The following is a 12,556-nucleotide window of genomic DNA, read 5'->3' as shown; positions in this document are numbered from 1 at the left end:
TGCCCGAGGACCAGGCCACTCCCTTGCTGGCCAAGATGCTGGTTCCGGTGCCATATCAGGCACCGGATAAGAAGGCAAAGAAGAAGGGCAAGGAGACTAGAGGTGGACTCCGTCGTAAAGATACTTTGGACGCCATGTCCGAAGACTCCAAAGCCTCCTCCTCCCATGACGAAGACATAGAGGAGGAAGAGAGCAACTCTCCCCCCAAGGAGGGCTGGAGAAGAAAAGGGGGGCTCCCATGATCTGGAGGCGGAGGCGGCCAAGAAGGGAAAACCTTCGTTTTCGGATGATTCCCAAGCGGATGCCGACGCCACCCCAAAGCGGTGCCTCAGGCCGAATCCTTCGGCTGAATAGTAAGTATCCGACGACACCATATACATATCCGATTTTATACCTTATCAGTTTATCATACTTATGTGTGCATTATAGCTCGGCTTGCGATCTCCCCCAACGATCATCGTCATCTAGCAACTTGCTAGGGACGAATGCAATGGGAGATCGAGTCGCCTCCACAGATCTCTCCACCAACTGCCTAGGATAACACCGAAGTGTTGTCTCGGGAGGCCGTGAAGGTGGCGACGGAGGGCAATACCTCTGTTGCCGAAGAGAGGGGAAAATCAACCCCCATGGAGACCGGCGATGGGGGTAACGCTCAATTTGGCCCCCAACCGAATATTATTCCGGAGACCGATACGGCTCTAGAATCGGGCTAGCAGCCTTCTTCAAGGGAAGGGGGTGCACCGTCTCCACCTGCATCCTCTATCAATCCAGAGGTGACGGACACTTTGATGGAAGCGCTTCAAGGTGCTTCCATTGTGGAGGAGCACCGTACCCTTATGGGGATGGTGGTTGATAAGGTTCAGTCTGCTAAAAGTGGATTGAACCAAGCCTATAACAGCCTTCTCACAAGCTTTGAGGTATGTGAAGTAATATATTTTTAGTTATGTCCAAAAGGAACAACTGTATATAGATAGTAGCCCCTGAGACTCTGTTCGGCGTTTCCCGAAGAAGGGCCGAACAGAGGATTGAATAATATGTCACAGGAGCTAACACATATGTCTACTTGGATGAGCAGGCTGCGAAGCTAACAGCAGCCTCGCATGTGGCCAAAATCTCCGAGCTAAAGCGGAGGCTGGAGCAAAAACAAGGTATCTGATACCGAAGCATATCCGAACTGATATAAGTTCCAATTTGTTATCTGACTGAGCTTTATGTTTATGCTCATAGTTGACACGTCTAAGGTCAAAGCCATCAAGAGTGCACTGGCCAAAGCCAGGAAGGAGGCAGACAAGGAACAAGCTACCCGCAAAAAGCACGAGGCGAGGTTGGATGAAGTCCAACAAGTTCTCACACATGCTATAAGAAAGTGTGAGACTTTGGAGCATAAGGTGTCGGATCAAGAATCCGAACTTGTTGTGGCGCTCCAAAGTGCGAAGGAGGCCCGGGTTGAAGCCCAAGGTGCCTCTCAGGAGATCCGCGAAGCCAAGAAGATTGCGGCTGGTAAGACTTTTAATATGCAGAGCAAATACGTAAGGAGGAAGTATAACTTTCTGACACGCATTTGGAGTTACCCAGGAGCGTTTGCGGATCTGCCCCGAAGTGTTGCAGATGCTGCGGAGTTATTCCGAGCCGAAGAGGGGGGCTCAATAGAGAAACTGTTCTGATCACAATACCTTGAGCCAGAGCAGCCCTTGCCCCTCAGCAATCAGCTGAAACAGCTAACCGAACTACATAGAATGGTTGAACTGGCCATGGAGGATGTCATAGTCTGTCTCTGGCCAGCCGAACCAATACCTAATAGCCACTTTGGGCTTGTGAAGTGGCTAGTCGATGCCTGCCCACAGTTAGATGCTATAAAGCGGTTGGTCTGCATCGAAGGTGCCCAGATGGCCTTTGCCCATGGCAAGGTACAGTGGGCGAAGATGAATGCCACCAGTCTTGCAACCGAGGGACCGCCCCGCAGGCAAGGAGCATCGTACGCCGGAGAAGTATTTCAACAACGTCCTTGAAGGATCCCGCGTTATAGAGGGAATGTGTTCAAAGGATGTCATGTTTGAATGAATGTATCTGTGATGCCCGAACTTTGTAATGAAAACAAATCATTCATATAAGTTTAGTCTTGTGTCTTGTGAAATTATTTATCCTCCGTTGCGGCCGTTTATGAAAGCTGAGAGTTGGCTAGTCATCTGCTTCAGCCCCTCGCATAGATACTACGAGGGTGTTCGGAATAGCACAAAAGCACACTTATCCCAATGACTTGGTCCTTCAAGGAGGTGCTAGTGCGGCGAACCAGGAAATCAGACTATGCGGCTTTATCACTCCCACTTAGCCATAGGAGTTTGACAATAAGATTGTAGGCGCAGCCCCTGGTATTGTTTGGCTATCCAAACTCGGGTGCTGTAGACACCTGGCCAGGTAAAAACCGGGCCTTTGTCTGACACGGAAGAAATCGCAAGAGATTTGTACTGAGTCACTGCATAGCTGACCAGCTCTCGCCGCATCATGACAGTCAGTTTTCGGCTTTCTCTACTGAGGTGTTTATCCGGCCAACCAGAAACACAACCGCAGTAGTTCTCCCTTTACTTCCTTAGGTGAATAGTCAGAACGTTATGTAGTAACCACAGGAGCCAGGCAACCCAACTATTAACCCAAGACATGATTCGGAGCTGATGCACATAATGCTAGATTCAGGACGCCGAATTGTACTTGTGAAAGTGTTCGGACTTATGCTAAAAATGACTATATGCGACTGAATAGAGCCCCTGGCGATTTAGGTCAAGCCAAGGTGTACATGACAATCATATGATAAATAAAAAATGCCGAAATAGGGAATAAGCCAGTACCAAATAATTTGGGTGAAAATTGTTTCCATTATAGTCTGATTGATACGTCAAAACATATTTGTACAAATAATGCTATAAGAATCGAGGCTATTTTACATGTCGAGCCAAGGGAAAAGCTGTGTACAAGTATTTAATAACAAGGGGGCAGGTGATCGTCGAAAGATCCTTTAGGTACTCCGCCGTACATCTAAGCTGCTTTTTGCCTTGGAGTGTAATCCTTTGAGGGGATTAATAAATAAGTTTTCATAAGGGGCCGGAAAAAGGGCCCTTGTCACCATAAAAGGAGTGGTGTGGGTTGTAAAGAACCTGAAAAGAAAAAATGAAGTTAAGATAAGGATAAATTGGGGTTTGGATACGGTTGAGCCGTATTGTGGACTTTATCCTAGATATGCCTCCATCGTTGCCCATGGTATTTTTAGTGCGTAGTTATGAGCACGCAGTACATACGCCGCTGATTTGTTGGGGCAAAGACAAAGGCCGAATTGCTAGTCGAGCTCCTAACGAGCTGGGCTATCATTATGCGGGGTAGTTCGGACTCATTTGCCTGGGTCCAATGGCTTGACTGTCGATCTGGAGTTCGGAGTGATAAGGCTAACTTGTACTTCCGCTGCGAGGGCCGCGGTGTGTTCCTCAGTACGGAGGGAGCAATCCATGTTTCCATGGACTGTTATAACACCGTGTGGTCCTGGCATTTTGAGTTTTAGATAAGCATAATGCAGGACCGCGTTGAACCAGGCAAACACAGTTCGTCTGAGCAGTGCGTGATAGCCACTTCGGAAAGGGACGATGTCGAAGATCACGTCTTCGCTTTGGAAGTTGTCCGGCGAACTGAATACGACCTCCAATGTGATTGAGCCCGTGCAGTGGGCCTCTACACTAGGTATTACTCCTTTAAAGGTAGTTTTGGTGGTTTGATTCTTGATGAGTCAATACCCATTTTCCGGACTGTGTCCTAATAGAGAAGATTAAGACTGTTGCCGCGTCCATGAGGACTCTTGTGAGGTGGAATCCATCGATAGTTGGGTCGAGGACCAAGGCGGCTAAATCTCCATGATGGATACTGGCAGGATGGTCCATGCAATCAAAGGTGATCGGGCATGCCGACCATGGGTTGAATTTTGGGGCGACTGGCTCTATCGCATAGACGTCCCTTAACGCGCGCTTGCACTCCCTTTTGGGGATGTGAGTAGCGTATATCATGTTCACCATCTTGACTTCAGGGGTAAATTTCTTCTGTCCCCCTGTGTTCGGTGGGCGAGGCTCCTCATCGCCGTCCTCGCTGGGCGACCTTTCCCCGTGTGCTTGGTGTGTAACTTGCCGGCCTACTTAAAGACCCAACAGCTTCTGTTGGTATGGTTGGTAGGCTTGTCAGGGGTGCCATGAATCTGGCAAGGTTGATCGAGTATTCGGTCCAGGCTAAATGAACCGTCTTTGTTTCTTTTGAATGGCCTCTTCCGCTGACCGAGTTTGGAGCCGCTGAATCCGGCGTTGACCATCGTGTCTTCGGTATTGTCAGTGTTGCTTCGACACTTGTTTTTGTTGCGCCGGGGCCTGCTGTTTCTGTTTCTTGCTTCGGAAGTGCCCGGATCGTTGGTACTATTGTTGCTACGAGCAAGCCAGCTATCTTCGCTCGTCCAAAAGTGGGTCATGAGTGATGTGAGGGCTGCCATAGACTTTGGTTTTTCTTGGCCGAGGTGTCGGGCAAGCCATTCGTTGCGGATGTGGTGTTTGAAGGCTACTAGAGCCTCGGCATCCGGACAGTCGACAATTTGGTTCTTTTTGACTAGGAACCGGGTCCAGAATTTTCTGGCTGACTCTCCGGGCTGCTGGACTATGTGATTGAGGTCATCGGCGTCCGGAGGTCAGATATAAGTGCCCTGGAAGTTGTCTCTAAAGGCATCCTCCAGGTCTTCCCAGCTTCCAATAGAGTTTTCTGGGAGGTTGTTTAACCAGTGCCGAGCTGGTCCGTTAAGCTTGAGAGGGAGGTATTTGATGGCATGTAGATCATCGCTGCGAGCCATGTGAATGTGGAGAATAAAATCTTCAATCCACACTGCGGGATCTGTTGTGCCATTGTATGATTCAATGTTCACGGGTTTAAACCCTTCTGGGAACTGGTGTTCCATCACCTCATCCGAGAAGTATAGTGGGTGCACGACACGTCTATATCGGGCCATGTCACGACGTAGTTTGGATGGACTCTGTATGCGGTTTTTAGCTCGGATGAAGTTATGCTTGTCGCGCCAGGCTTGATGGCCGTCTTCTCACGCTGGGGCTCGGCCCCTTGCTCCGTATATTGATCTGGTCTAACCAGCTCTATTATCCAGCTCCTGCCAGCTCCTATCGTAGGTCGTAAGTGTATCCTGCAGTTGTTGTCTCTCTAGCTTTACGGCGGGGTGGTGTAGGCGGGTGTTCGGCTTGAGTTGCTGCTCTGTCTCGGCCACATGGTGGTTGATCATGTCCGTAAGCAGCGTTATGCATGGGCGGTATAGGCTCTAGGGCCTCGTCGTCGAATTGGGATAGCAGTTTGTGATGAGGGTACAGACCTGGGGTAGGGTCATAGGCCTGACCTACACGCCCTACCCAAGGTCACTACCCCAGAAGATGAGAAGACTAAGAATCCACTCGACGATGCAGTCACTCGACCGATATTCCTTACCGTCACTCAACCATATGGGAACCACTCGACTATGCCGAAGACCAGGAGTCGGTAGGGAATACAACGGCCGGACGTTCACTCCTTAGTCTTCATGAGCATTAAGAGTACTTAATGTTGGCGTTACCAGTAACGTCCCTTACTTTATGTACATTATTTCCCTTGTAATGGAGGCGGGTTGGGGTCCTGGAGCACTCTATATAAGCCACCCCCCTCCTCTGGCACAAGGGTTCGCACCCTCCTGTAATCCAACACGCATAATCCAATCGACCGCCTCCGGGCACCGAGACGTAGGGCTATTACTTCCTCCGAGAAGGGCCTAAACTCGTAAACCTCGTATGTACATCTTCGCCATAGCTAAGATCTTGCCTCTCCATACCTACCCCCCTTTCTACTGTCAGCCTTAGAACCACGGTAGTTGGCGCCCACCTTGGAGCACGTGTCTTAGCGACTTGTTGGTGAAGTAGCAAGTTTTTCCGATCACCATCATCATGGTTTCCGGCGGTGGATTGGCTGAGGGCCACGAGATCCGTCTCGGCGCACTCGTTTTCGTCACCGACGACTCCGCATGGCTCCAAGAAGCTCCCCTGGACACTGAGGCGCTCCCCGTCCGAGGGGCGACGCACTTCCGCGCGTGTGTTCGTGGCGTTCTTCTTCGGCAGCAGTCGACTCAATATCAGTCGGCTCCAATGGCGTTTTCCCTCCTTGTTGTCCGCTGCCGCAAGCAGTCCGGTCGATTGCGGCTTCAGCGGTGGGTGAAACACGCGGTGGCTCGGCAGTCGACCACCCACCAAGTCGCGGCAATCGAGCCCGACGAAACTCTCCACTGCCTGTTCGATCGGTCTACTGGCTCCGCGGAGACCGCATCTGAGTGCGATAGTAGTGATCCTGCGGCCTAAGTCTTGATGGTTGATGGGCCTCACAGCCCACCTAGTTTCCGCCGCGAGGGCGGTGGAGATGGAGGCGGCGATCCGTCGCACGCCAACAAGGAATACCGACCCGAGCCCCTCTCTTCTCAGCAGAGGGAAGAACTTCGTCGCTGCAACATGGATGCACTCCACACGCCCATCGTTGGAGAAACCCCCGAGGCTCAGGCCTTGGAGGAGGTGCGCTTAGCTAATCTGGCTGAGCGCACTTGACTGGATAACCTCCAGCGGGCTCTCGACAAGCGTGCTCAGGAGCGGATCCATGAATCCAGTCGACGACAACTTTTTCCGCCTCCACCTAAGGTATACTGCACTTCGATTCAGAATCTCACAGCTGCAGCCCGCATAGCAGAGTCGATCCAACCTTCCTAGTCAGAAGCTGGCAGAGGGTTGATGCAAATCCGGGCCCTGCTCAGGACGGCAGGAGAGCAGAATACAGCAGTATCTCAGTCATGGAATAGGATTCACAGGAGATCCGTTGCAGCGGACACGGTTCATTCGGCTCACAGCCCCAGATCGCCTCCGCGGCATGAAGGCTGTGGGCAATATGACCATCCACTCGACCGTGACAATCGCCGTCGAGGACCAACGCCTCCCTCGAGGAGTGTGTCGTATGTGCCTCGGCGGAACGATGACAGGCGCCGTCATAGTGGTGAGCGCAGAGCTTCAGTAGACCCAAGGAAACCGGGCTTTGACGTGAGATCTATCCTCATTCAAGGCCTGGTCGACCGAAACAGGGCGCACAGAGAAGACCCAGGCAGAGACCGTCCAAGTGGCAGCCGAGTGCATGTTTCTGGTCCCAAGTGTTTTAGCAGAGCCATCAGGGCAGCAGTGATTCCTCCCAACTTCAGGTTAGCATTCGAGGTCAGTAAGTTCACCGGCGAATCCAAGCCTGAAACTTGGCTTGAAGATTATCGAGTGGCTGTGCAGATTGGAGGCGGAAACGACGAGATAGCGATGAAGCACATCCCTCTTATGTTGGAAGGATCGGCCCGAGCATGGCTAACTCAGTTGACTCCAGGCAGTATTCACAGTTGGGAAGAGCTATCCCGAGTGTTTGTGATAACTTTCGAGGGCACGTGCAAGCGACCAGCAGGTTTGCCCGAGCTGCAGCATTGTGTGCAGAAGCCGAATGAGACTTTGAGGGATTTCATCCAGAGATGGTCCACTTTGCATCACACCGTCAAGAATGTTTCAGAGAATCAAGCTGTATGTGCTTTCAAGGAAGGCGTCAAATACAGGGAGTTGGTCTTGAAGTTCGGTCGAACTGGAGATATGACTCTGGCTCGAATGATGGAGATAGCCACCTGGTACGCTAATGGGGAAGAAGAGGATCGACTCTGTAGCGGGAAGAGCAAACCAGTCGGCCAAGAGGCCGGTGGAGGTAACTCCAGTCGGAAGCAGAAGCATAAAGCCGAGCCAGCAGCACCTGGAGAGATTGCAGCAGTGAATCAAGGAAAGTTTAAAGGAAAACCTAAGGGGCCCTGGCCCCCTAAGAAGGTGAAGGATAAAGAAGCAAATGATGTGTTGGATTTGCCATGCCACATCCACACGAAGAAAGATGAGGAAGGTAATCTGATTTACCCGAAGCATACCACTCGGCAGTGTCGACTCCTAATCCAGCAGTTCCGAGAGAAACCGCCCAATGAGAAGGAGAATGAGTCGGACAAAGACGAGGATGAAGAGGAAGACGATGGTTATCCCAAAGTCAATTCCACTCTGATGATTTTTGCTGACGTTGAAAGCAAGAGTCGATTGAAGGTCATCAATAGAGAAGTGAACATGGCCGCCCCTGCGGAGAAGACCACCTATCTGAGATGGTCTCAGACAGCCATCACGTTCGACCAGTTGGACCATCCCGCTCGTGTAGCCACCCCTTGGAGGCAAGCACTGGTGGTCGACCCTGTGGTTGGGGGCACTCGACAGACCAAAGTACTGATGGATGGTGGCAGTGGCCTGAACATCCTTTACGCTGAAACCTTGAAGGGGATGGGCATTCCGATGTCCAAACTTAGTGAGAGCAACATGAGTTTCCATGGTGTTATCCCTGGGAAGAAAGCCGAATCACTCGGCCAGATCGCCCTCGACGTGGTTTTCGATGATTCCAAGCATTACCGTAAGGAGAAGTTGACATTTGAAGTCGTGGATTTCTAGAGTGCCTATCATGCCATTTTGGGTACGCCAGCCTATGCACGTTTTATGGCTCGACCATGTTATGTGTACCTCAAACTGAAGATGCATGGCCCCAAAGGTGTGATCACAGTAACTGGCAATCGGCAGAAGGCAGAGGTGCTTTCAGAAAGGTTCCAAGATCATCGACGCTCAGATGGCAGCGGTCGAATTGCAAGAGTATCAGAAGAGTGGACATCCGAGTGATTTGCTCCGAGCCAAGAAGCCCGCTACAGACTCTGCATTTCAGTCGACTGGTGAAACGAAGCCGATTCATATTCACCCGACCGATCCCAACATTGCGCCGACCCATATTTCAACGACGCTCAATAGCAAATAGGAAGAAGCGCTCATCCAATTCCTCCGTGAGAACTGGGACATCTTCGCATGGAAACCTTCTGACATGCCAGGTGTACCCAAGGGACTGGCTGAGCACCATTTGCGTGTCGACCCCAAGGTAAAACCCGTCAAAGAGCACCTTCGGCGGTCCGCCGTCCAGAAGAGGAAGGAAATTGGCGAAGAAGTGGCTTGGCTGTTGGCAGCAGAATTCATCCGTGAAATCTACCACTCCGGGTGGTTAGCCAATGTAGTCATGGTCCCCAAGAAGGAAGATTCACTTCGTATGTGCATTGATTTCAAGCATATCAATCGGGCCTGCCCGAAAGATCACTTCCCTCTCCCCCGCATCAATCAGATTGTTGACTCGACTATGGGGTGCGAGCGCTTGTCTTTCTTAGATTCGTATTCCGGATACCATCAGATCCGACTGTATGGTCCCGATGAAATAAAAACAGCCTTCATCACCCCATTCGGGTGCTTTTGCTATGTCACCATGCCTTTCAGTTTAAAAAATGCCGGAGCCACATTCATGAGAATGATTCAGAAGTGCCTGCTCACTCAAATCAGTTGGAATGTGGAAGCGTACATGGACGACATTGTGGTCAAGTCTCGCAAAGGTTCCGACCTACTGGCTGACCTTGCAGAAACCTTTGCCAACCTGAGGAGGTACGATATCAAGCTTAATCCGTCAAAATGCACATTCGGAGTTCCAGGAAGAAAGTTACTCGGTTTTCTCGTTTCCGAACGAGGGATCGATGCTAATCCAGAAAAAGTTGATACCACCCTCCGAATGAAACGCCCCGTGCGAGTGCATGACGTTCAGAAGCTGACTGGTTGTCTGGCCACCCTAAGTTGATTCATTTCTCGTCTCGGTGAAAAGGCCTTGCCTCTTTACCGACTGGTGAAGAAGTCTGATAAGTTCGAGTGGACTGATGAAGCTGATGCAGCGTTTGCAGAGCTCAAAACCCTGATTTCCACCCAGCCAATGCTCGTTGCGCCAATCAGCAAAGAGCCTTTACTACTTTACATTGCAGCCACTGGACAAGTTGTCAGCACAATACTCACGGTCGAGCGAGAAGAAGAAGGAAAAACTTACAAGGTTCAATGCCCGGTCTATTATCTCTCTGAAGTTTTGACTCCATCCAAGCAATGATACCCACATTATCAGAAGCTTGACTATGGAATATACATGACCATGAAGAAAGTCGTGCACTATTTCTCGGACCACTCCATTACACTCATCAGCGATGCGCCACTATCAGAAATTCTGAATAACAGGGACGCAACTGGTCGAATGGCAAAATGGGCGATTGAACTTCTTCCATTAGATATCAAGTTCGAGGCAAAGAAGGCCATCAAGTCCCAAGCAATTGCAGATTTCCTTGCCGAGTGGATTGAGAAGCAATTGCCGACTCAAGTTCACTCAGAGCATTGGACTATGTTCTTTGATGGCTCCAAGATGTTGAATGGTTAAAGCGCTGGAGTAGTTTTGGTATCCCCCCGCGGAGACAGGCTCAGTTATGTTCTCCAGATTCATTTTGATTCCTCCAATAACGAAGCCGAATACGAAGCACTTCTATACGGGTTGCGTATGGCCATTTCACTCGGTGTCTGTCGCCTTATGGTCTACGGCGACTCAGATTTGGTGGTCAACCAAGTGATGAAGGAATGGGATGTCAGGAGCCCAGCCATGACTGGTTATTGCAATGCAGTGAGAAAGCTGGAGAAGAGGTTTGAAGGTTTGGAGCTCCACCATATACCCCGACTGAAAAATCAAGCTGCAGATGAGTTAGCCAAGATAGGTTCAAAGAGAGAGGCCATTCCCTGAAACGTGTTTCTGGAACATATTCATTCACCTTCAGTTGAGGAAGATCCTTTCACCGAAGAGTCATCGCAGCCCAAGAGCGCCACAGATCCGACTGAAGTTGAAATCCCAGCCGTGGTCGACTTAGTCATGCAGGTTTTGGTCATCACTCCCGACTGGACAGTGCCATACATCGCTTACATTCTTAGGAACTCCCAGAGGATGAAGAAGAGGCTCGACAGATCGTCCGACGGTCTAAATCCTTTACTGTGATAAAAGGACAGTTGTTCAGAGAAAGTGCGACTGGGGTTTGCCAGAAGTGCATCACGCTAGAAGAAGGCCGAATGATCCTCAATGATATTCACTCGGGGACCTGTGGTCACCATGCATCCTCTCGGACCATCGTCATACCGAGCCGGATTTTATTGGCCATACACCAACGAGATGGTAAAGGAAATAGTGGACAAGTGTGAAGGGTGTCAGTTTTACTCCAATATGTCCCACAAACCCGCATTAGCTCTAAAGACTATTCCACTCGTCTGGCCTTTTGTTGTTTGGGGATTGGACATGGTTGGACCTCTGAGGACCGGCAGAAGCGGATTTACCCATGTGCTGGTAGCAGTCGACAAGTTTACCAAGTGGATCGAAGCCAAGCCCATCAAAAACCTTGAAGCAAGTACTGTTGTGAGCTTCATTAGAGAGTTGATATTCAGATATGGTGTACCACACCACATCATCACTGATAACAGGTCGAACTTCGACTCCGATGAGTTCAGAACCTTTTGCGCTTCCCAAGGCACGAGGGTCGATTACGCTTCGGTCACCTACCCTCAGTCGAATGGTCAGGCTGAGCGAGCAAATGGATTGATTCTCAAAGGATTGAAGCCTCGGTTAATGCGTGACCTCAAGCACGCGGCAAGAGCTTGGGTCGATGAGCTCCCATCAATGCTGTGGGGGCTGAGGACAACTCCCAATCGGTCGACTGGACGGACTCCATTCTTCTTAGTCTACGGAGCCGAAGCCATTTTGCCAAGCGATTTGCTCCACAATGCTCCCCGAGTCGAACTCTTCTCAGAAGAGGAAGCAGAGCAAGCTCGACAAGATGCAGTCGACCTCCTGGAGGAAGAAAGAGAGATGGCCTTGATCCGGTCGACCATTTATAAGCAATACCTGCGTCGATTCCATGCCAGGAACATAACGGGTCGGGCATTCCAGGAAGGAGACTTGGTCCTCCGAGTGGATCAGCAGAAGCCACACAAGCTCGCCCCCGCTTGGGAAGGCCCTTTCGTCGTCACCAAGGTGCTCCACAACGGAGCATACCATCTCTTCAACGTCGAGCACAACAAAGATGAACCATGCGCCTGGAATGCGGAACTGTTCCGTCCCTTTTACTCTTAAGTATTAGGCTGATGAGATGTAATAAGAAGTACCTCTTAGTTTGTTTATCAAAAGACATCATTTTACAGTCTTCCGAATGATTGTTGTTTATTTATTTTGTATGTGTTGCCTTAGCAGCGAATATGTTTCGCCTAAGATGAAGTTATAAAAATCCTACCGAGTGGAGAGTCCGCCTCTCACTCGGGGGCTTAGCTGCAGCCCAGTGCTCGCCTAAGATGAAGTTATAAAAATCCTACCGAGTGGAGAGTCCGCCTCTCACTCGGGGGCTTAGCTGCAGCCCAGTGCTCGCCTAAGTTTGTAAAATCCTACCGAGTGGTGAGTCCGCCTCCCACTCGCGGGCTTAGCTGCAGCCTAGTACTCGCCTAAGTTTGTAAAATCCTACCAAGTGGTGAGTCCGCCTCCCACTTGGGGGCTTAGCAGC

Source organism: Triticum dicoccoides, chromosome 4B, assembly GCF_002162155.2.
Source record: "Triticum dicoccoides isolate Atlit2015 ecotype Zavitan chromosome 4B, WEW_v2.0, whole genome shotgun sequence".
In the NCBI taxonomy this organism is placed as follows: Eukaryota; Viridiplantae; Streptophyta; class Magnoliopsida; order Poales; family Poaceae; genus Triticum; species Triticum dicoccoides.
Note: the sequence above shows the minus strand (reverse complement) of the source record.